We start from the raw sequence: 23779 nt of genomic DNA on the forward strand, positions 1-23779 counted from the left end.
TATATATATATATATGATTTATTATGAGGAATTAGCTCATGCAATTGTGGAAGCCAACAAGTCCCAAGATCTGCTGTCCTCAGGTTGTAGACCCAGGAAAGCCAGTAGTAAAATTCAGTCTGAGTTCAAAGGCCTAAAATTTAGGAATGCCAATGGTGTAAATCCCAGTAAAAGTGCAAAATAAGATGAAATGAGATATCTCAGTTCAAACTGTTTGGAAGAAAAAAGGGGGCAAATTTCTTCTATTCCTGCCTTCTGTTCTATTCAGGCTCTCAACAAATTGTATGATGCCCACCCGTAATGGGGAGGGACATCTACTTCACTGAATCTACTGACTGAAATATTGTATCATCCAGAGACATCCTCACAGACATACCCAGAAATAGTGACTAACTAGATACCCGTGTGCTCCTTAATTCAGTCAAGATGACACATAAATTAACTATCAAAAATCCCCTGCCCCAAATTTAGGGACTGTTTTTTTTCCTTATACAAACTCTCCCCTTAGGTGATCTCAGGCTGGCCTATGTTTTTAAATACACTAAGAAAATGACAACCCAAATTGGTACGTGTAAGATAAAGATCTTGAATTTCAAAGGTGTATACTCAACTGTATTTAACTTACATTTTACATTCAAACAATATGTCCAAATGGAACAGTTAATCCTTCCTGTCCCGTCAAAAAATAAAAAAATAGTTATAAAAAGCAACAAAATCTTTAATGTCCAGAGTTGTTCTTGCCAGTAAGTGAAATTGGGTTTAATCAAGTATTTAAAGGGAAAATCTATCATTTATCCCTTTGTCCATCCTCCCATATCTAATATAACACCAGTCCTGTTTCTAGAAGCCACTGTGTATCATCTCCTCCGATAGCACTATCCTAACACACATTGACATTATCTCTCTCTCAGACCACCTTAGTAGCATCTTAACTGATTTCCTTGTTTCTATTCTTGCTCTATCTTGTCCATTTTCTACATAATAGTAGCCAAAGTAACATTTTTTTAAAAATTAAATAACCACATTGCTTCAACTCTTTCATTACTTCCCCATTATCAATGGAAAAAAATCTAAGTAACTTTTCATCATCTACAGAGCTTTGCATGGTCTGACCTCGACCTACACACCTCTCTGAATGTGTCCCCCATGCAATGCCTTTGTTGGCTGGCTCCAGTCATGCCTGCCTCCTTTGTTTCTTCTCTTCCTTCTCTAGGTCTTTGCACTTGCTTCTCCCTCTGGAGTCTTCCAGAATTTTCCCATAGTTGGCTTATCTTCAGCTTTCAACATTTAATACAATTAACAGTTACCTGTCCTTCATGCATTTACTTTTTCATGTTCTATTTGTACTACTAGAATAATAGTAGATTGAGAATAGAGGTCTTAAGTGTTCTGTTTACAGTTACATCCCCAGAATCAAGTATATTGCTGTCAAACAAGGAGTCCTAATAAATATTTGTGCTTGAATAAATGAATGAATTTCAGTTTAGTCTCTGCTAATAAGAATAAAGACAGACCCTTCTTTAAGATGCTGTGTAAGTTAATTAGATGATATGGTATGTTAAACTGTTATTGGGTTTATATTGTTTTTTATTTCACCCCTCAGTTTTTGACATAGTTTTGGTGACAATGTATAAACTCAATATAACTTGGATAATTTTTAAAATTAGAAATAAATTACACTTGGTTTCTAAAATTACACCACATATCTAAACATGAAATTCAAAGTCCAAGTCTCTGTAGAATTTCTATCATATTTAAACAACTTCACATATTAGCTATATTTCTAAATGACATCACTTTTGTTGGTTTTAATTTCAAAACCAGAAGCTTGCAATAAACAGAGAAGGAACTCAATTAAGCATAGCCCCTAGTGCAAATATTTAATTCCTTTCTCATCATTCTGCCATTAATAAGGCAATCACCCGGAAATAGGGGATTGATCATCAGCACATGGAATAACAATTGTGAAATGATGAAGAAAAGATACTGAAAGAATATTAGAGTTTATGAATTTGCATTCATATCCACTGGTTATAGCTCATTTAAAAAATATTCTTCTTTCTGCTAGGATCAACAATTCTTATAAAGAGACAAGATAAGCAATACACTGGTCTTTTATACATAAAAATAAATAATGGCTCATCAAATTAAGGGCCCTGAATAAATAAATAGATACAACTGAAAAACACTAGGTAATTTAGTATATGACATTAATTACTCATTCTTTCTAATTATTCACAGAATTCAAAGTTTAATTTAGTGACAGTAATCCTTAGCATCCATATAGTGTTTTTTGAGCTTTTTTTTTCTCCAGTACACTAATTGTATCAAGGGGATAATCTCAATTATACCATGAGGTAGATAGACAGATAGTGCTTAAATAGAAAGATTGTGAGTCCTACCCAAAGAGAGGAGAATACACTTACCACATGTGGGTTGCTCTGTATGATCATTATTTTTATTTAATCCTGGTTACAAAACTTCTAGGTAAGTCAAATTTGACCCCACTGTACACGTGTGAGGCTCAGAGGTTTTAAGTTAAGCATTTAGAGTTGCACAGTTATGAGACAAGGCTGAAATAAATTTCCGCGTAATGTGCAATCTGAATTGCAGACCACAGCGCAGTTTAGATGTTTTCTATGAATTGTCTCATGAAATCTTCCACAGTCCCCTGCATCTTGTAAAGGTCTACACTGCAACAAAAGGTTTAGTATGAGTTAAAATAATAAAAGCATCATTATTTCACAGATAAGGAAGAGGAAGGCACAGGGAGGCTGGGCTGCCTGCCTGACATCGCCCAGCTGGCAACGCAGAGAAGCAGTCGTCAGATTGAGATCCTTTTGGCTCTCACCCCAATGTTCCTGGCACTAGCTTGTATTGAAGGGGTCATAGTAGGAACAAAGATTTGAGATAAGAAAACCTGAGTTTCATTTCCTCCCTATGACTTGCCAGTTGTGTGATTTCATGCCAGTTCCCTAATCTCTCTGAGCTGGTTTCCTTACTTGTGAAAATGGACAAAATAAACAGCCTTTCTCTTAAGGGTCACTGGGAGGTTGACATGGAACAGTGTGTATGAAGCCCTGGTGCCTGTCTCATCACTATGTCCAGTATCTGTGAGTAAATATTACACTTGTGACACAAAGCCTCCGCTTCTTGGTTGATCTCTCCAAGGTGATGGAGTAACAGCGTGACCTCAGTAAAACACTGTCCGGTTTCAAGTCTAGTGCTTCTTCGCCAACCATGAAATAGCCTTATTTATTAGTTGGTATCATTTGGTTCTAGTTTTCTGCACTGGCAGAAAACTGCTCTTGTGTGACAGGGAACATTGCAAAAAGCAATAGAAGTAGTTCCCAAAAAGTCTTTACTGAGAGGACCAGATTAGTCTCAGAGCCCCTAGAAATACCCCGAGAGACAGATGTAAGCAAAGCTGAGGAAGTAAGTTAGCCCACCTGAGAAGAGGGAAGCAGGCCTAGAATGAGAACAATCAAACGTGGCAGGCCCTGCAGCACTTTGTCACTACATGAGAAAGAGGAGTGGTTTTGGCAATTTTTTCCTAACAGCTTGGAGTTATTTTGAACTTTTGCTTCAGCTGGTCTGTGGGAAGGGTGGATGAAGGGAAGTATCTCTGTGCCTGCTTGTCCTTCACATTGTCTCCAGAGTCTCCTCTCTTTGAGGTGAGGCTTTTAGGCGCCAACATAAAAATAAAGCCGTTGGAGCTGGCAGCACCTCTCAGACTGAGCAACAAAGAGAACACGCCAGCAGTCTGCAGAGGGAGGAAGAGTGAGGAGATGAGCTCAGGACTGGGCTGTTTTCTGGCTCTTCTCTTCCCATCTAAGCCTCAACCACTATCCTGGGCCAAACCACTCGGCCCCGGCACTTGGGCTGCAGCCCCAGCCTCCCCCCTGGTCGCCCAGGCTGCATCTTGCAGCCTATATATTGCAGTTACTTATCTTTACAAAGTACGGACCAGATGAGAACGCCACTTTAACCCTCCTTGATTAAAACTTTTCTGTGGAGCTTCGTGAATTACAGGAAAAAGACCTATGAATTGTCAGCAGGAATCAGGATGACTGACCAAATGCTTCTCACTTCATCTACTCATTCTATGTGCTCTGCAGTGCTGTCATTTGTGAACCTCAACTATCTCCTGGCACAGAGCCTTCACGTAAGTCATTTTCATTTTCTCAAAGGCTCACTGCCCTTCCTATTGTTGTTGACTCCTCTTCATGTTCCCCTTCTCAAAGAGTAATCTGTCGCTGCTTTAGGAAACCCTCTTATTGGACAGCTCCACTGGGCCAGGAGAGGCCCTGTAACGAGCTTCACAGATACGCCTTCCCAGAAGAGCACTCAGCATCGCCAGTCAGAGTGTAAGCAAAAAAGGAAAAAACAAACAAACAGCCTCAAGTGCCTTCAGATTTCAAAGGAGAAAATATAATGAGAGAATATCATTGGCTGCACAGATGATGGAGGAGCTGAGAAAACAATGGTAGAAAGTGAGACAAGTCAGACATTGTCACCAAGGAGCTACAAGGAACCCACAGCATAGAGAAGATGCAACCACTGCCTGAGGCAGAGAAGCAAGTAAATTAGTAAATGCCCTGTTTCTCCCTTCTCTTGGCCTTTGCACTCATGCTACTGCCTTCCACTGGCAAAACTCAGCCAGGAGCCTGCTGGGGCAGGCACCCTCTAACATACTACAGACCAGATTCACAACCTCTTCTTTATCATCTATCATCCTACCTTCTTCTCAGTGAAGAGGGAAATGGGAATTTATCACATTTTTGTGTAGGGAAAATTAATAATTATTGCCAATTTTCCCCATTTGCGATGTTGCACAAGTATTCCAGAAAAAGTGAAGGGCAAGGATTGTATTTGAGGAGGTACAGTGCTAGGATCAAGAGTAGTTATAACACGCGATTATTTTAGTATTTGTTTTCTTTAAGATCAGTGTCTTCACTTCATGGAATACCTCTTTGTGTTCACCATGCTGTTCCCATTTTCACAACGTGATTATTAAATGAACAAGTTTAAATGCTTCTGACCATTCAGTCATTAGGCAGTATGTACTGAGCAACTTCTACATGCTGGACCCAGTAAACAAAGCAGACCACGTCCCTGCCTCACGGGCTTCATAGGATAGAGGGTGATGAAAGACACAGACAAAGAAATACATGAAATAAATTGGTAGGTCAGATGGTAAAAAGTGACAAAGAAAAATAAGAAAGAAAAGGGGGCAAAAGGCATACTAGGCCCAGAGTGTGTGTTAAGAGTCCCCGGATGGAAAGGGAATTCCAGGGTAAAGTAGGTCTCTTGGAAGGCTTGGCAGTGGCTGGAACAGAGCAAATGATAGGAACATCAGATCAAAGTTCAGAGAAGTGGTCTAGGGGAGGAGGTGGATGGAGATGGCTGTGGGCCTTGAAGCCACTGCTTCAAGAGAATACAAGGCTTTGGATGCATTAATAATGGAAATTATTGAATAAATGCTGGGTTTGTGCATGTCCCCACAGTGCTCCCAAAGGTTTTAGGAAAGTTCAACCCATCTCAGGTCACCTCATCCACTAATTCTTGGTTTTGTTGATGCTTCCCCAGAGTATATGTTGAGTCCCAAGGACATTTAAGAATATCTGCTGAGACAGCTAATGAGAAATAGTGTCCCTTGACAATCCAGAGACAGAAGAATGATAAAAGAGATGAAAAGGGAGAGGAAACTAACAACTTGTGTTATGTGCAAGGCAGTTTTCTATCCACTGATTTTTAAATGTTGCTACATAACTGCAAACGGTATATTATGAGATTATGATATTGAGGTTCAGCAAATTTATGTGACCTGTCTGATGAGACTTAGAATTGCTGGTTAGTGATCGCAACCTACCACACATTGTGCTTGACATTCTCCTAGATCTTACTGCATCTTGACAACATCTCTTCGGATAGGATGGATGAAACAAACAGGGAGAAACAGCAAAGACAGAATTTTAGAAAAAGTAAAAAATGAAGATTAGAAAAAGAAAAAGAAAAAACTTGGATAATTATATTAACAGTATTTCAAGAAAATGCTTTCATTCACCTCAAATTTAAACTACTTCCATCATCCAGAATATTTGGAATACCCGTAAGTACCAAGAAATAGTGATTGCTAATGTTTCTGTAATCATTATTAAGCACAGCACACATTTACATGGTAAATTGTGAACCTGAAGATTCTTCGAAGTTAAGAATCACTTTGCTCATTATATATATGAAAAAATGTAGGTCAAGTGAGGTTAAGCAGCTTGTTTATATTCACGCAGCTAGTAAAGAAATAGCAAAGTTCTGATCTAGTCTGCTTGACTCCAGAGGTATTCTTGAACCCTGACCAAATCAGACGCAGGAGATCAAAGGAAGTGGGTAAGACTGGATAAGGCAGTGTTCTTGAAGAGCAGGGCCTGGCCAGTGGATTTTTGTGAATGTGTTTGTTCTGGGAGACCCACAACCTCTTTCTTATCATCTATCATCCTCCCCTCACAGTGAAAAGGAAATGTGGATTTATCATATTTTGGTATAGGGAAATTTAACAATTATTGCCAGTCTTCCCCATTTGCGATATTGCTCACATTTTCCAGAAGAAATGAAAATGTATTTATTATTCTTCACAAGGTTTTTTTTGTTTTGTTTTGTTTTCAGGCATTAATACTCCTGAGGTACAGCATCATTAGTGTGAGCTTTAATTCTCTCACGTATTAAAAAAATAGTAACGCTTGCAGAATTATTGTAAGTATCATCAACAATAAAATATTTGGGAGAGTTTATTTGATACGAGGAGTTGGTCTAAGCACTTTACACAATTTAATTGATTTGATTTAAAAAAACAAACAGCTCTTTGCATCCGAGACAAAGTACTGTTAAATACATTCTTTAGAGAGAAATAGATGGAAAGCCCGGCTTGGTATTCAAAACCAGGAATTTGGCTCTGATGTTCTTGCTCCTTGCTTCCTGGCAGTTCTGCAGCTTTGTAAGATAGAGACAGCACCAGCAAAGGATCTCAACATAGAGCTGTTTGATGAGAGGTAAGCGCTGCAGGAACCATGCTTCCCTCAGTGGGGAAACTTCCCCAATTTTGCCTAACAATTTCGTGAAAATCTTCCCTTCTCAGTCATGCTCATCATTTGATCTTGGGCTTTTTAATCACTTGCCCTTCCTGAATATCATTATTTTAAATTGAATTGTTTTTACCTGCAAAATAGAGCTAATAATACTGACAGTGGCAATATAAAAATTATTGAGAATGAAATTTTTTTTGAGCCACAATTCTTTGGGGAAACATGTTAGTAGTAGTATGAGAAAGATCAGTTGCTTCTCGTCCTAAACACTGCAATTCCTAATTATTCTTCCTGACCCTAGACCCCTTCTCACTTTGTTCCTTCGCGAACAAGATTTTCAAATGAGTGATCTTACAAGTTAAAACCCGGATACTTGTAAAATGAATAGTGATTCAGATAAAGCCCAGATTAAGCCCATACCAACTTCTTCTCCAAAGGCCTCCCATGCCTTCTGTGTTCTACAGTCACTCTAACATCTCAGCCTGTTACTGAAGCCCCTTAATGATCTGATTCCAATTGACTTTTAAACTTCCTGTTTATCCCTTTGGTTCACCAACTAACATACTCCTGATATGGTATTTAGATGTTCCCTCTTCCTTGCGTGTGATAACACTTTTTCCTCCAACTAGATTGGCTTTTTCTTTTGTCCCCACTTGTCCAAATCCAGTGTAGAAAAGCCACTGAATGCAAGGAGTCTACCGTTTGTGTAGATTCAAATTCCTGCTCTGCTGCTCACGATGTCAACTTGTATGTGTCAGAATTTCTTTGGCCCTCAGTCGTAGCTTTTAAAATGAAAAGTGACTTACTGAGTTGTTTTTGTTGCTTTGTTTTGTTTTCAGAAAGTGTCTAGTCTGCTGCCCAGGATGGAGTGTAGTGGCATGATCAACACTTATTGCAGTTTCAACCTCTGGGCTCAAGCAATCCTCCAGCATCAGCTTCCCAAGTAGCTAGGACTGCAGGTGTGCACCACCACACCAGCGTAATTCTTTTTTTTTTTGGAAAGATGCATTTTTGTCATATTTCCCAGGCTGATCTCCAACTCCTGGGCTCAAGTGACCCACCTGCTGGGATTACAGGTGAGAGCACACTGCGCCTAACTCACCGAGTTTTTATGAATATTAAATAATACTGTTTCTAGAATAGACTTAGAATACTGTTTCACACATAGCAGACACTAAATATTTACCCATGACAAAAATAACAATGATACTACCTATGCCAGATCTGATTCAGCAGATTCTTTCTCAATGAACCAGGCCACGATAACCATTCTAGCCTGATTGCACCCTCTCATGGAATCCCTAACATTTTCTCTATGACTCTATATTGGCACTGAGGAACCTTTACTTTTTTTGCAGATATATTCATAGTCAGTTCATCAGTCAGTCAATCAGAAAACAACAGTCACTTAGGGAGCACCTATAATTGATTGGTACTTTGAACAATGAGGATACAGCAGAGAATAAGAGGCATAGAATTTCTCTGTATAACTGAAAATATTTATTATGAGGCCTCAATACAAAAATAAATATAACTGGCTTCTAAGTATTGAGGAGTTTATTTATATGAAAATCTGTGAAAAGAACATGCAATATATAGAGACAGTAAGTACTAATGTCCTGAGTCCAGAACAAGTTTGGATGGTGTGATATAAATCATGTCTAGTTTGGCAGAATAGCATGGGCATTAGTAAGAGTTGGTCTAAGAAAGATTGACAGGGGCAGGATCATGCATGACCTTTCTGGTCATGGAAAAGATTTTGGATTTTACTTCAATGAGAAGCCATTAAAAGATTTTATGTGGAGGACAAACACGGTTAGGTATGCAATGCAGTAAAATCACTCTGGCTTCTAAGTGTGGAATGGCTTAGAGAATCTGGGAGAGCATGAGTAGGCTATTGCAGTGCTTTAGGTGAAGAATGACTATGGCTTGCACTGAGGTGTTACTGCTAGATTTGACGCATTCATGGTTTTCCATTTTTCCTACCAGATTATAATGCAATATTTGATGCTTTTGAGTCTGCCCACAAGACAACATACATTCAACTTTGCACACAGTAGGTAGGAATATTTTCTTATAAATGAAGCAATGCATACTGTGGAAGCTAAAACTGGAAACACAGGTGAAAACGAGCAAGACATCTGCTCTTTCTTAAGATCAAAATATTCAAGAGACAGAAGGGAAAACAAACTACTCAGTAACTCTAAAGGGCTGCTATTTTTATCATTGCAAAAAATATATGCACATCAAACATAAAATATGCTTGTCAGCAAATCTATCACATTTTCAACTTTTTCACAGAGCAGCTGATGTATAAAGCAGTTGGTCTTGTGCCGTGAAGATGCTTAAATGACTGACTTTTGGCAAAGGCCATGAAAATAATCACACGAACCCTGCTGTCTTCCAAAGATCAAGTCTGCTTTATGCCAGCTTGGAGAGAAAATTAAACATATAGCTAGAAATTTGATATTTTCTAGGAAGTCTAAATTTAGGTGGAAAATATCCTGGGGTGAAGATACAAAAATCCATATTTCAACTCATTATATTTCCCCCCAAAAGACTTTTCTTTTTGTGTTTCTTGTTGCATGGTGGTTAAAAGCACAGTTTTGGGGTCAAAGGCCTAAATGCCTCTTCACTATCTATGTGACCTTGGCCAAGTTAATTGGCTTCTCTAAGTCTCACGTCCATAATGTGAAAAAGTGACAAAATATTAATTGTAAGAATAATAGCTTACACTAGTTTAGTGTATACTCTGTTCCAGACATCATTCTAATACTTTAGATGTGTTAACTCCATTACAGTAACAATGGTATTATGAGGGCTGTACTACAATAGAGTGTATTGGTTTCCCAAATGAGAAAGTCTAGGTACTGAGGCAAGAGGGGGTTATGTCACTTGCTCAAGGCATTATACCCAGTAAGTGGCAGAGCCAAGACTTATATCCGTGCATAATAATTTGAAATTCTGAGATTTTCTCTGCTGTGCTATATCCCTAATTTCTGCCTTTAACCACTGTGTTTCACTGCTAAGGAAAGATGCATACCACAAAATTCTTGTAAGCATTCAATGACATGTAAAATAATGAGAACTATGCCTAACACAGAGTAATTATTTAATAGTTATTTGTTTTTAAAACATAAAGAGCAAGAGTGAATGACATATATGTGACCACATATGGTAAAAACTTAGTATTTTTAACCAATATTTATTGAGTACCTACTAGTCATTGCATTGTATTGAATACCCAAAACCCATTGTTTTGGGTGCTCTGATATGTCATTGGACAAAACATATAAAGATGTTCTAACTAGACAGGAAGAGTCACATAACCAACAATAATTATAACAAATAAGTAAACTATGTTGTAAATTAGAATACAATCAGGGCCATGGGAAAAACAGATAAAAAGACACAATAGATGAAGGGAATATTGAATGGCACTTTGGCTGGTGATAGTTGCTTGACATTGTTAATAAGGTAGCTGAAGTTGGGTTCATTGAGTGGGTGTGATTTGAGGAAAACTCGAAGGAGTTAAACAATGAGGTATTTAAATATCTGCAGAAAGAGTAGCCTGGGCAGACAGATCAACCAGGACCAAGTGGAGTTAGCAAAGGAGCCACAGCTGGTGAAGTCGGCGAACAAACAGGGGATCAGTCATGTAGTTTAAATACTTCGGCTATTATTTTTAGTAGAGTGGGAAGCCATTGCAGGAATGAGCAAAAATCAGCAAAATCTGACCTAGTGGTTAAGCACCCTGGCCACTGTGCTGAGCATGGACAACAGGGAACTGGAGTACAAGCAGGGAAGTCTATTCGAGCAATACTCACCCCAATCCACTGAGATGATGGCAGCTCAGACCAGAGGGTCAGCAGGGGAAGTGGTGAGCAATGGCAGAATTCTGGATGCATTTTGAATATATTCTGAGTGCCAGAAGGAATCCCCCCAAAACTGAATATAGAATGTAAGAGAAAGAGACATCAGTGGTAACAATAAAGTTTTTGTTCTGAGCATCTGGAAGGAAGGAGTTGTTATCACCTGAGATGGGAAAGATCATGGGTAGAGCAGGTTGGGGAGAATTTTTATCTTTTATCTTCAACGCTGTATCATACCTGTCATAATACATGACAAAACTAACAGTAAAACCAAAATAATAAACGCAGCTAACATCCATTAAATGCATATTAGGCTCACTTTGTTTTTAATATTAGTTGTCAGTCAACTAGACTGGATTTAAGGATGCCCAGATGGCTGGTGAAGCATTGTTTCTGGGTGTGTCTGTGAGGGAATTTTCAAAGTAAATTGACAAGTGAGTCAGTGGGTTGAGAGACGATGACTACCCTCAGTGTGACTATGCATCATCCAATCTACCATGGGTGCAGCTATTAATAGAACAATGCAGGCAAAAGAAAGAGGGCGGTAAGGTTACTTGGCTTCCTTTTTGTGTATCTCTCTCTCTCTCTCTGTCTCTGTCTTCCAGAGCAGTAAGTCTTTTTATCCCTCCTGACTGTGGACAACAAACTCCAGGTTCTTTGACCTTTGGACTCTGGGATCCACCAGAAACCTTCCAGGGGCTCTCAGGCCCTCAGCTTCAGACTGGAAGCTGTCCTGTTACCTTTCCTGGTTTTGAGGCTTTTGAAGTTGGACTGAGCCATGCTACTAGCTTCCTGGGGAGCCACGCTACAGGCTTCTTTCATCCTCCACCTTGTAATCACTTCTCATGGGACTTTGTAATCATGTGAGCCAGTTCTTCCTAATAAACTCCCTTTCACACACACACATGCACACACGCACACACACATACAAATGTTTATATAAAGTGGGCAGAATATATATACATGAACACTGTGTATGTGTGTGTGTCCTTTGGAGAACCCTGACTAACTGAAACCTCATTCAATGCCATAATAAATCACATAGTTTTATTATCTTCATGTTTAGAGATAAGGAAACTAAGGCCAGTAAGATAAAGAAACTTACACACATATTTTACAGCAAAGCCAAAATATAACGCAAAAACATTTCTAGTCCAAAGTCTGAAATCTTGACAACTATGATCAATAAATATGCATATATAATCCTCTTACATATTTCTAAATTCCTTCTGCTATTTCTTAGGTTCAAGTGCCTTCACAATTCTTTAACACATCTAATGTCATAGCTTCTTATCTGATATCTCTTCCTCTAATTTTACCAATCTGCACGTTACCAGAGAAGATATCTTTACACGAATTTCCAAACTAATCATATCAGTTCTTTGCTTAAATCCTTCAACACTTCCACATCATCTACAGACAGGAATAAAACCACCTTACCAATTTACACAGATCCTGTGGCTGACACAGTTTGTACTCATGTAACAACCAGTCTTTCCTGACTTTGCTAACTACACCCATATTTTGGCAATGTGCCCAGGCCCAGGAAACTAAGCTCATCATGGCATCCACATTAATATTTACCTGTGACTAGTCTAGGGGTGAGCATATATAATCCTGCTCTTACTATTGAAGTAAGAGTAGAATTTCCAGATAAAATACATAGTACTCAGTAAAATCCTAATTTCAAATAAGTAACTTTTTGTTAGTATAAGTATGTTCTGATTATTATACTAAACAGTATTATTGCTTACGTGAAATTCAAATTTAACTGAGCATCTTGTATTTTTATTTGCAAAATAGGTATCCCTAAACAAAATGAAAAATCTACTGGGAGCTTCTGGAAATATTTTTTTCTCCTTTACAAAAAAAGAGGAGCTTAATGCAAGTCAGGAGCCTTTTTCTCCCATTCTCTCCCTCCATATCTGGGACATTGTTCTGAGGGACTAAGAATATTTGTTGCTATGGCAGCCATTGCAACAATGAGAGAAAAACCAAGAGAATGCCCAAGATTCAAACCCAGTACCCTAATACTTTTGAGCTACTGAATCTGATCCAGAACAGTTTACTTTCAGACACTGATTAGAATCTTGTATTCCTTAAGTGCCTTAGGTTAGGTTACCTATTATTTGCCACTGATGGCATCTTAAATGTTATAGACAGTTTATGATCTGGTCTCTATTTACATCTTAGTCCTACTTTTGCCACCACCAACTATGGGAATGTATCTTCCAGTCTTTTCAAATTATTTGTAATTCCTGAACAATGTCCTCTTACTCAAACTTTCACAAAAGATGCTCCCCTCTCCTAAAACATATCTTGATCCCCTGATACTCTGTCTTTAAAATTAGTCATCATTTAAAATTATGATCAAAGGGTAATATTTCATTACCCTTTTTGAAATATTAATGTTTTAATAAATTGATTTTTTTATTAAACTGTTGACTAATTCCATTCATATTTGGTGAGCAGGTACAATGTGTTAGGTGCTTAGTATAACATGTGGTAAATACAGACAGTGCTCTGCCCTTAGTAAGCTTGCAATCTAATGGAGTGCCCAGACCTCAAAGAAATAATTATGCTGGAATTTAAGTTCAACTCTGAAACATGTGAAAACACAAAAATATAGGAGGATATAAGAGAATAAATTAAGGTTAACTTAACTTTAAAGGGATTAAGAGGGTCAAATAAAGTTTCTCTCTGGAGAAGAAATATGTATACTAATATATTAAGGGTCATTGGGAGTTAGCCAAAGGCGGAGTTGAAGGAAGAGAATTTCAGAGAGAGGACATATCATGTGCAGAGGACTTGGAGGAGGAGGAGAAAATAGCGGCTTTCAATGAGATAGTGAAGGCCAGTGTGTTAGGAGCCTGAAAATTGAGAGATGAAGTTTGGTTTGCAGAAGAACAGCCCCCATAAGAAGCCTATGCTCTAATCTCCAGCACCTGTGGCCATGCTAACTTTTTGGCAAAGAAACACCACGCGTGTGACTAAGTGAAGATCAATGCTGGAATGAGGAGGTTATCTTGGACTATCCAGGCAGGCTCTATGGAATCACAGAGTCCTTATGCAAGGCAGGAGAGGCAGAGCAAGAGAAGATGTGACACTGGAAGCAACAGAGATCGGAAATACATGATTACTGACTGAAGGCCACACAGCAGTAAATATGGGGCCTCTAGAAACCGAAAAAGGCCTGGTAATGAATTCTCCTCTGAGCCTCCAGAAAGAACACAGCCCTTCCAATCTTGATTTTAGCTTTGAGTCCCATTTCAGATGTCTGGGTTCTAGAGCTATACGTTAATAAATGTGTGTTAAGGCACTAGATTTCTGGTTATTTTTATAACAGTCCTAGGAAACTAATAAACATGGTTATGAGCTAAGGATACAGTGTGGGAAGAGTAATAAGGATGTGGATCTATCCATAGAGCCCAAGGAATCTTTTGACAGGTTTAAAGCAGGGATGACCATAATCAGAGGTCTTATCAAAAAGGTCACTTTGGAAGCTGGACACAGTGGGTCACACCTGTAATCCCAGTGATTTGGGAGGCCAAGGCAGGGGAATCACTTGAGGCCAGCAGTTCAAGACCAGTCTGGGCAATGTAGCAAGACTCCTTCTCTACAAAACATTTAAAAATTAACTGGGGATGGTGGCTTATGCTTGTAATCTCAGTTACTCGGAAGGCTGAGGTGAGAGGATCACTTGAGCCTGGGAGGCCGAAGCTGCTGTGAGCTAGGATCGCACCACTGTACTCCAACCTGGATGACAGAGCATGCCCCTGTCTCCCTCCCATAAAAAATTCTAGAATGGATATAACATGTAGCAGAAGAGCATAAGAGTGGATGACTGGATTCTGAGAAACCCTTTACAAAGGCATCAAGGCGGTCCATGCCAGAAGTGATGGTAACTTGGTATGCCAGTGGTGTGAACGTGGTGATACACAGAGGGGATTATAGTTGAGAGCTATTTTAGTGCTATACTTAACTGAATTTGAAAACCTAATATGGGGAGTAATGGAGAAGGAGGTGTTATGTCTGGCTTTTAGTTTTCTGGCTTAAGCAAATAGGTGAATGGAAAAAGAAAAGAAAAAAGATAAAAATGTGGAAGCAGTTTGGATAATTAATAAATAAAAGGTGGCTAGAAGTGCTATTTTTGGAAAGAGAGAAAGGTATTCGGAGCAAGGTCTGGGTAAGAGGCTTAGTGGAGATGGTGAGATGAACTCTCTTAATTTTGACAGAAATGTGAGCTAGTCTAGGAAAACAATGTTCATCAGGAACCTAGATAAATGGATCTGGATGTCAGAAGATGCATCAAGTCTGAAGTATGCATTTGGAATATCTTGGAAAACAGATGGCCTTTGAAACCATGGAAGTAGGTAGCAACACCTAAGGGGGGAATATAGAGTGAGAAGAAAATAATCCCCAAATTGAGGAAACCAACATTTATTTATTTTATTTTATTTACTTGTTTTTGACATGGAGTCTCACTCTGTCACCCAGGCTGCAGTGTAATGGCGTGATCTCGGCTCACTGCAACCTCTGCCTCTGGGTTTCAAGCAATTCTCATGTCTTAGCCACCCAAGAATCTGGGATTACAGGCACTTGCCATCACACCCAACTAATTTTTGTATTTTCAGTAGAGATGGGGTTTCACCATGTTGTCCAGGCTGGTCTCGAACTCTAGACCTCAAGTGATCCATTTGCCTCAGCCTCCCAAAGTGCTGGGATTGTAGGCATGAGTCATTGCACCCCGCCTTGAGGACACCAAAATTTAAGCTCATGTAGAACTAGGGTAGGTGCGTTGTAGCCCATTGACCAAATCCAGACTGCTGTCTAGTTTAGAAATAAAGATTTACTGGAAGACAGCATCATTCACTTGTTTACATATTATCTATGGCTGCTTTTGCCCTACGGTGGAAGAATCAAGTAGTTCCCATAGAAATCTTATGGGGCACAAAGCTTAAAATATTTACTATCTGATTTTTTAAAGAAAAATCTGTTGACTACTGATACAGATGAGGAATAAAAGAAAATCTAAGAATGCTCAGATAACAAAATAAAACTCTGCTATTTTATTGGTCTTTATTTTGAATTGCTCATTTCTCATTCCATTATTCTAAACATGCTTTTTAGATATGAATATTATTTGTCACTTTATTGTAATTATTTTATTACATGTCTCTTTTCAATTGATCATGAACTACTTAGGGCAGAGCTTCCACTTTGTTTCCATGTGCATCCACAGCAAGGGTCCCCAACCGGTCCATGGCCTGTTAGGATCTGGACTGCACATCAGGAAGTGAGCCACAGTTGAGCAAGTAAAGCCTCATCTGTATTTACAGCTACTCCCCATTGCTCATATTAGTGCCTGAGCTCCACCTCCTGTTAGATCAGCCAGCAGTGACACTAGATTCTCATAGGAGCAAAAACCCTCTTGTGAACTGTGCCTGTGAGGGATCTGGGTTGCATGCTTCTTATGAGAATCTCATGCCTGATGATCTGTCACTGTCTCCCATCACCCCTAGATGGGACTGTCTGGTTGCAGGAAAACAAGCTCAGGGTTCCCACTGATTCTATATTACGGTGAGCTGTATAATTATTTCATTATATATTACAATGTAATAATAATAGAAAGAAAGTACAAGACAGATGTAATGTAATGTGCTTGAATCATCCCGAAACCATCCCCTGCCCCCAGTCCATGGAAATACTGTCTTCCATGAAATAGATCCCTGGTGCCAAAACATTTGGGGACCTCTGAGCCACAGGACCTAACAGCACCCACAGCACATAGTAAGTGCTTTGCTTATTGAGTGAATTCACAGAGTAAGGTCAGTCAGTCCATCATTTATTCAAGGATTTTTGGAAAGCTGAAAAAAGCATGCCTTGACTAATGACAGAATAAAATTTAATAGGACTCATAAACAGTTCTGGTAAAATAAGATAAAGTTTTCAGCCAGTACTAACAATTTTTTATTTTTTTAATAATAAAAAAAGATTACACAGACATCCCTCATTATTATGCATTTGGTTTTCTCTTGAAAGTCTGCCTTCTGGCAAGAAGAATTCAAGTTTTTGGAAAACTTTCAAACCCTGAAGGGAGGATTTGGACATTTTTCACAGGAAAACAATTTTTGGAGAAAACAATTTTTCACAGGAGAAACAATTTTGGAGAAAGATTTTTTTAAGGTGAAAAATCATGCAGAAGTAGAATAATATTTTGCATGTTATATTTATAATTAATATTTTTATCAGAAAATGTGTAAATCTAGAACTCAAAATATAACTGTGTGTGAATTAGGATTCAGCAGAAGTAACTTGTCCTGCTTAAAATTTGAAATGACACATATATTTATGTTTTATATAGGTGTATCTAGTTGAAGTCAACATGTAACACATTTTTTTTGGAAATTATTTACTTTCTATATTTTTCTCCTCTTTTAAAAAAAAGAAACCCCTTAGCTATTAATACAATCCTTCAACTACAAGATTCTATAATGCTGAGGTCCTCAATGGCAGAGAATGTATTTAAGCTTCAAATTTCCACTGTCTTAAGTGCTATGCAGCTGTGGAAGTGTGCTTGAACCCGTTTGTACCTTGGTTTCCTCATTTATAAGCTGAAGATCATATCATACACACCAGTAAATCTCTGGTAATCTCTGTAAGGCTGAAATGAGTTATTGCATGTAAAAGTGCTCAGAATAGTACATGGCACAGAGCAAATGCTTAATAAATTTAGTTAGTATTAGTAGTATTTTGGCTTAGTGTTGAGGTTCAAGAATTGGATTTGAAATTAAGTTATGGTTGACATATTGGGAGAGTTGGGGTGTGTATCAGGATAAAGCTCATACTAAAAATTCTAATTTTACCAATTCCTAATTTTAGTAGCAAAGCATAAAAGATTAAATCCTGCTCATAGAAGCATCCTGTGCAAATTTTAGTAGCAAAGCATAATAAAAGATTAAATCATGCTCATAGAAGCATCCTGTGCAGGTGCTTCTGATTCAGAGATCTTTTCCTCCATGCATTTAACTTTGTTCCTAGCCTAAGTAAATGCTCAGTGAAAACTGATTTTAAACGGTACAAAAGTTAGTATTTCCATCTAACATCTACACAATTTCAGACAATGTTGGTATAGTGGATGTTATAATGGGGTTCACAGATCCTGATTCAGAAATAAAGAACTTCATAAACCAGGTGCCAGGAGAACTTCCAGCAGATAACCCTGTATTATCAGCCTCCCATGAGGACTGTCTCACTTGAAGAGGCTATTTGCTCAAGGTTACAGCCTTTCTGGGGTGGCCAGTATTCAATGACTGATTGAAACAGGGGAGTAAAGACCTGGCCTTCTTACTCCAACACAGAACAGCCCTGGAGGGTGGTCCCATCTGCAGAACTCCCCACACAGCTGGGTAAGGTGTCCCTCGAGACTGAATCTTTCCTTGACTTCTCTCTCTTCAATTCTTCATCTTTCCCTTATCTTCCACAGATGCTAACTCCAAGAGGACCTCCTAATAACCTTTCCTCATGCAGATCTCCATGTGAGTCAACTTTCTGAAGAATCCCACCTGTGACAGGTTGTAAGAAAATGAACTGAACCGTTTTGAGACTTTGTGAGTCTACGTGTGCCTTGGGCAACAAGTTTCAGGCAAAAGCATTTTTTTTCTATTCTGCAATATTCACCCATTATAAAAAAAGAAATCTTGCAATAGCTTTCAGATATTACACCTTTTTATGGTAGGGTTTGATCTTGGCTCCCTTTTCCCTTATAGAAAATCATGGAGAACACCTTGCCACTTTTCCAATACACTCTAAATTCTCAATAGTTGGACACTTGGTTTTTTCCATCTTGGAAACCACACTACATTTTATAGAGCCTTGTACACAGCGGATGGATGATGAATAAGTTGGTGACTGACTGTATTAGTGAAGTAAAGAACAAATGAATATAAGGATCTGGCTCATGCAGCAGTTTTTTTACCCTGAATGAATTTTTCAAGGTATAAAATTATGCAGAGACACTGAAATTAAAATTCTAAAATAATAATAGTCTGGAGGCTCTCCTGCACAAAAGAAATCTTTAGCTATCGGAAGTTAGCAAAATTTTAGAAAAGAAATTGTAAAAAAGGAGAATTGGCAGCAATGTTGAACTTCTGAAAGCAAGATCATGTAATATACAAGCACTTAAGCAAGCAATTATGCCAAATCTCAAAAGGCTGTTTTGATGTGCTACTTGAGAGTACTATTTCATGTTGACCTTTGTGTTAGAAGATGTGACTGTGTGCAGCTGTGCATTTAAAGAAGATGAATGTTAAGTGGAAGGCCAGTGAAATGTTGAGTAGTTCCTATAGGGCTTGTCTTTGGACTTCCATTGCTGAGTGCTGTTACCTTAGTTTGGATTGAGAGCCTCTGGTATTGTGTGACTTCCAAAAACCCCGGCAAACATCAGCCATGTTCATTCTCCACCAGGAAATCAATATCATAGTTTGAAACTAGAAATTCAACCAATTATTTACACTAATTAGAGTCCTTAGATGCCACATTACCCGCAGAATGAAGTTGAAACTTTTTAGTGTGGTGTAAGATACAGCACAATTTGACCCATTTCTAGTTTATTGCCTTCCACCTCAACTCCTCCCACTTTGGGCTCCAATGATACAAAATCTTTTACATTTTCTATATGTTTCCACTTGGCCAAAATTGATTCCCCTTTATTGTGGTTAGTTTTCCTAATTCACCTTTTCTCCATGCATTTAACTTAGTGACTAGCCTAAGCAGTCCTTTGGATAGTTGAGCCATTCATCCCCCATTTTATGTGCTTTCCTGGAGATTGTCAGTTGCAATACCTTGCTTGCCCTCCACCAAGATAAGTGTGGGACATGAGTAGGCCACACAGTAGAATTTGAGGTGGGCAGATAAAGACCAGTGGAGGTTGTTTTTGAAAACTGGTGCATGGTTGTTGGGAAACAGAAAATCTTTCTTTGTTCTAGCCTGTCAATCATTAGGACCTAGGCATAGAATTATAAATCATAATTTCCACCAGCTGAAGTGATTCTGCCTCAGAAAAAAGTTAAAATGTCAAGAGAAAAGCTGAGGAAGAGTGGAGAGGGAGCAGGGAAAAATAAGAACAAAGGAAGAGAGGGGAGGTAGGGATGGAAGTAGGGGGAGAGTGGGGAAGTCCCTCACAGCATTGCATAAGTCCCTGGATTTCACCATGCCTAAAGTGAGATTCTCCTTCAGATATGCTTTAAAATAATTCAATAAATCATCTGTTGACCTTAATCTGGTTAAGTGTTATTTTTGCCACTACAACCTGAATAAGGTCTAATATTTTCTACAATATTATCTCAAAAACTTGTATAATTGACTTGGTCTGCTTAGAATGTTTTCTAGTCTTTGGCTATTTGGCTAATGTGTATCCATTCTTTAAAACCCATGTTTTAATCCTTGGGTATATACCCAGTAATGGGATTGCTGGGTCAAATGGTATTTCTGGTTCTAGATCCCTGAGGAATCGGCACACTTCTTCTACAATGGTTGAACAATTTACACTCCCACCAACAGTTTAAAAGCATTCCTCTTTCTCCACATCCTCTTCAGCATCTGTTGTTTCCTGACTTTTTAATTATCGCCATTCTAACTGGTGTGAGATAGTATCTCATTGTGGTTTTGATTTGCATTTCTCTAATGACTAGTGATGATTAACTTTTCCTCCTATGTTTGTTGGCCGCATAAATGTTTTCTTTTGAGAAGTGTCTGTTCATATACTTTGCCCACTTTTTGATGGGATTTTTCTTTTTTCTTGTAAATTTGTTTAAGTTCTTTGTAGATTCTGGATATTAGCCCTTTGTCAGATGGAGAGATGGCAAAAATTTTCTACCATTCTGTAGGTTGCCTGTATAAATCATTCTGCTATAAAGACACATGCACACGTATGTTTATTGTGGCACTGTTCACAATAGCAAAGACTTGGAACCAACCCAAATGCCCATCAATGATAGGGTGGATACAGAAAATATGGCACATATACACCATAAAATACTATGCAGCCATAAAAAAGGATGCATTCATGTCCTTTTCAGGGACATTGAAAAGGACATTCTCAGCAACCTAACATAAGAAGAGAAAATGAAACACCACATACTCTCACTCATAAGTGGGAGTTGAACAATCATAACACATGGACACAGGGATAGGAACATCACACATTGGGGCCTGTCTGGGGGTGGGAGTCTAGGGTAGGGATAACATTAGGATAAATACCTAATGTAGATGATGGGTTGATGGGTGCAGCAAATCACCATAGCACGTGTATACCTATGTAACAAACCTGCACATTCTGCATATGTATCCCAGAACTTAAAGTATTATAAAAAAATCCCAAGGTAAATGTCAACATATCTAAGAAAGCCATTTCTTTCCCTTTCTTACCTCCATTGAAGCCAGGAGTGCATCATTCCTTCCTTAGAGCTACGAGTATCTCATGATTACTATTTTACTGGCCACATTAGTTGGTGATATAGTTGCAGATTTGTCAGCTTATCCTATTTCATTAGAAGGGCTTTTCAAGTAAGAGTTTGACATTTTTCCATCCTATCATTTTTTTAAAAATTTTTTACAGTGTGGCTGAAATAAAGTATTCACTAAATGCTCACTAATTTAAAATTCGGATTCTATTAAGTTGTGCATTCATTTATACTTTATTAGTTACCTAACATAGGCAAAGGTACATGCTAAGCATTATGTGTATATCATGAAAATAAGTTTTTGGTTATGAGTACTGCTATTTTATCCACTTAAAAATAATAATACTGACAGCCAGAGGGTTAAGGTCACACAAATAGAAGGTGGCAGAATCAGGACTCAAACTCAAAGTGTCTGATGCCAGATCCTGGCTCTTAATATGCTACTGTGTATTTTGTATGAGCAGAAGCTCTCAAAATTAATTGAGGGCAACTAGCACACAAGCAAACTACCTCAGTAACAAGTGACATGTGCTTTACTAGGCCAGGAAAGAGAGTGACGCTCTGTCAGAGTTTGTGGGTGTATACTTATTTTCTATTGCTTCATAATAGATTATCACAAATGTAACAGCTCAAATCCACACCATTTATTATCTTAGAGTTCTACGGGTCAGAGGTCTAGGCAGATCTCAACTGTGTTCTCCCTTCAGGGGCAGGCACTCAAGGTGTTAGATGGGCTACATTCTATCTGGAGGTTCTGGGGAAGAGCCTGATTACCAGCTCATTCTGTCGTTGGAAGAATACAGTTCCCTGCAGCTGTAGGACTGAGGTCCAAGTCTTCTTGCTAACTTTTGGTTGAAAGTCACCGTCAGTTCCTAGAGTCCACCTATCTTTTCCTACTGCACAGATACAACCATCATCAAAGCCAGCAATGGAGAATCTCCCTTTTGTCCAATTCTTCTCATATTTAAACTATCTTTCCAGGAAGATTCTAATATATCTTCGAAGGGGTCGCCTGATTAGGTTAAGTTCACCAAGGATAACTGCCTTCCCTTGAGGGAGAATCTGGGGCCGTAATGACACCTGCAAAATTCCTTTGCAGCAGCACCTGCATTAGTACCTGATTGAATAACTGGGAGAAAATGAACACACACCAAAAACCAGGAATCTTGGGGATCATCTTACGATTCTGCCTCTGTGGGGCAATATATTCATTTTATGAGAATCAAATTTCTATTTACCTATTGAAATCTTTCTTCCCAAGCATCTCTCTTGTGCCTCATTATCCCTCCCTGACAGGAGCTACAATTTCTCTTAATGCTGGATGGAGGGATCCAGATGTCGTAAATGCAAACCTTTCCTGCCATCAGAGTCGGCCGTCAGACAATACCAGAAATCAGTGTTTCCTTCTGAGTGGTAGACAAGAGTACATAATGAAGTGACCAGATTTTGATGTTCTGAAATACGGTTCACAAATATAATAAATGAAAGAAATATGGGTGTCTAGCCTTGGGAAGAAAGGCTGCATGGAGACATCTCAGAAAAATTGAAAGGCAAGAAAACCAATCACAGAAGAATTTGTTTCCTCACACCTGCATTCTATTGGTGCGTGGTCTTCTTCCCACAAGAAGGAACACCCTTCCTAAACTTACGAAAGTAAAATAGAAAGTGCAAAATTGTGTTACATCACCTTTATTGCCATTCATCCTAGTATAGCTCTGAAACTGAGTTTTTCTCTTCACAAAGAATAGCGCTAATGGGTGTCTATTTCTCCCATTCACAGGAAGCAAATCTTTTCTTCAATCTATCATTAAAGAAAAAAATCCAGGGATATTCCCAGCATATTTATTTCATGCTATATTTACAACATTAATGGGTAAGTCAAATAAAATGGAGTTCGTAAATGGTAATTAATAAATTTAATCACTTTGAACTATTACATCAGTTTCAGAGGCAAACCAGTCTCTGAGCTTCTCCATTATTTTCACTTATCCTTTTGGTCATTTTCACATTTATATAGCTTTTAAGAGTTAAGCGATCTTGCATTTTTCACACAGCCACCATGGTTTTTCTGACTCTTATTAAACATGAATGGTAGGTGACTTCACAAATATACTGAAAACAACTTCATTTAGCTTAGAATTGATTGTTTGAAAAATCAGATCATACACAGCCACCTGGAAGAAAATACTCACACAGAAATTTCCAAGAAGAAACTAAAACCAACGAAAAATTGATGCTTCCCAATGAGGTAGGAATTCTAATTTAATGTGTATATCTAGATCTGATTCTCTTGGGATCACATGCTAATTTGGTTATATATTTGTTCAATCAATTTAGAGATGTGGATAAATAAAAAGTAGGTTCA

The sequence above is a fragment of the Macaca mulatta genome, chromosome 5 (genome assembly GCF_049350105.2).
Source record: "Macaca mulatta isolate MMU2019108-1 chromosome 5, T2T-MMU8v2.0, whole genome shotgun sequence".
Taxonomy (NCBI): domain Eukaryota; kingdom Metazoa; phylum Chordata; class Mammalia; order Primates; family Cercopithecidae; genus Macaca; species Macaca mulatta.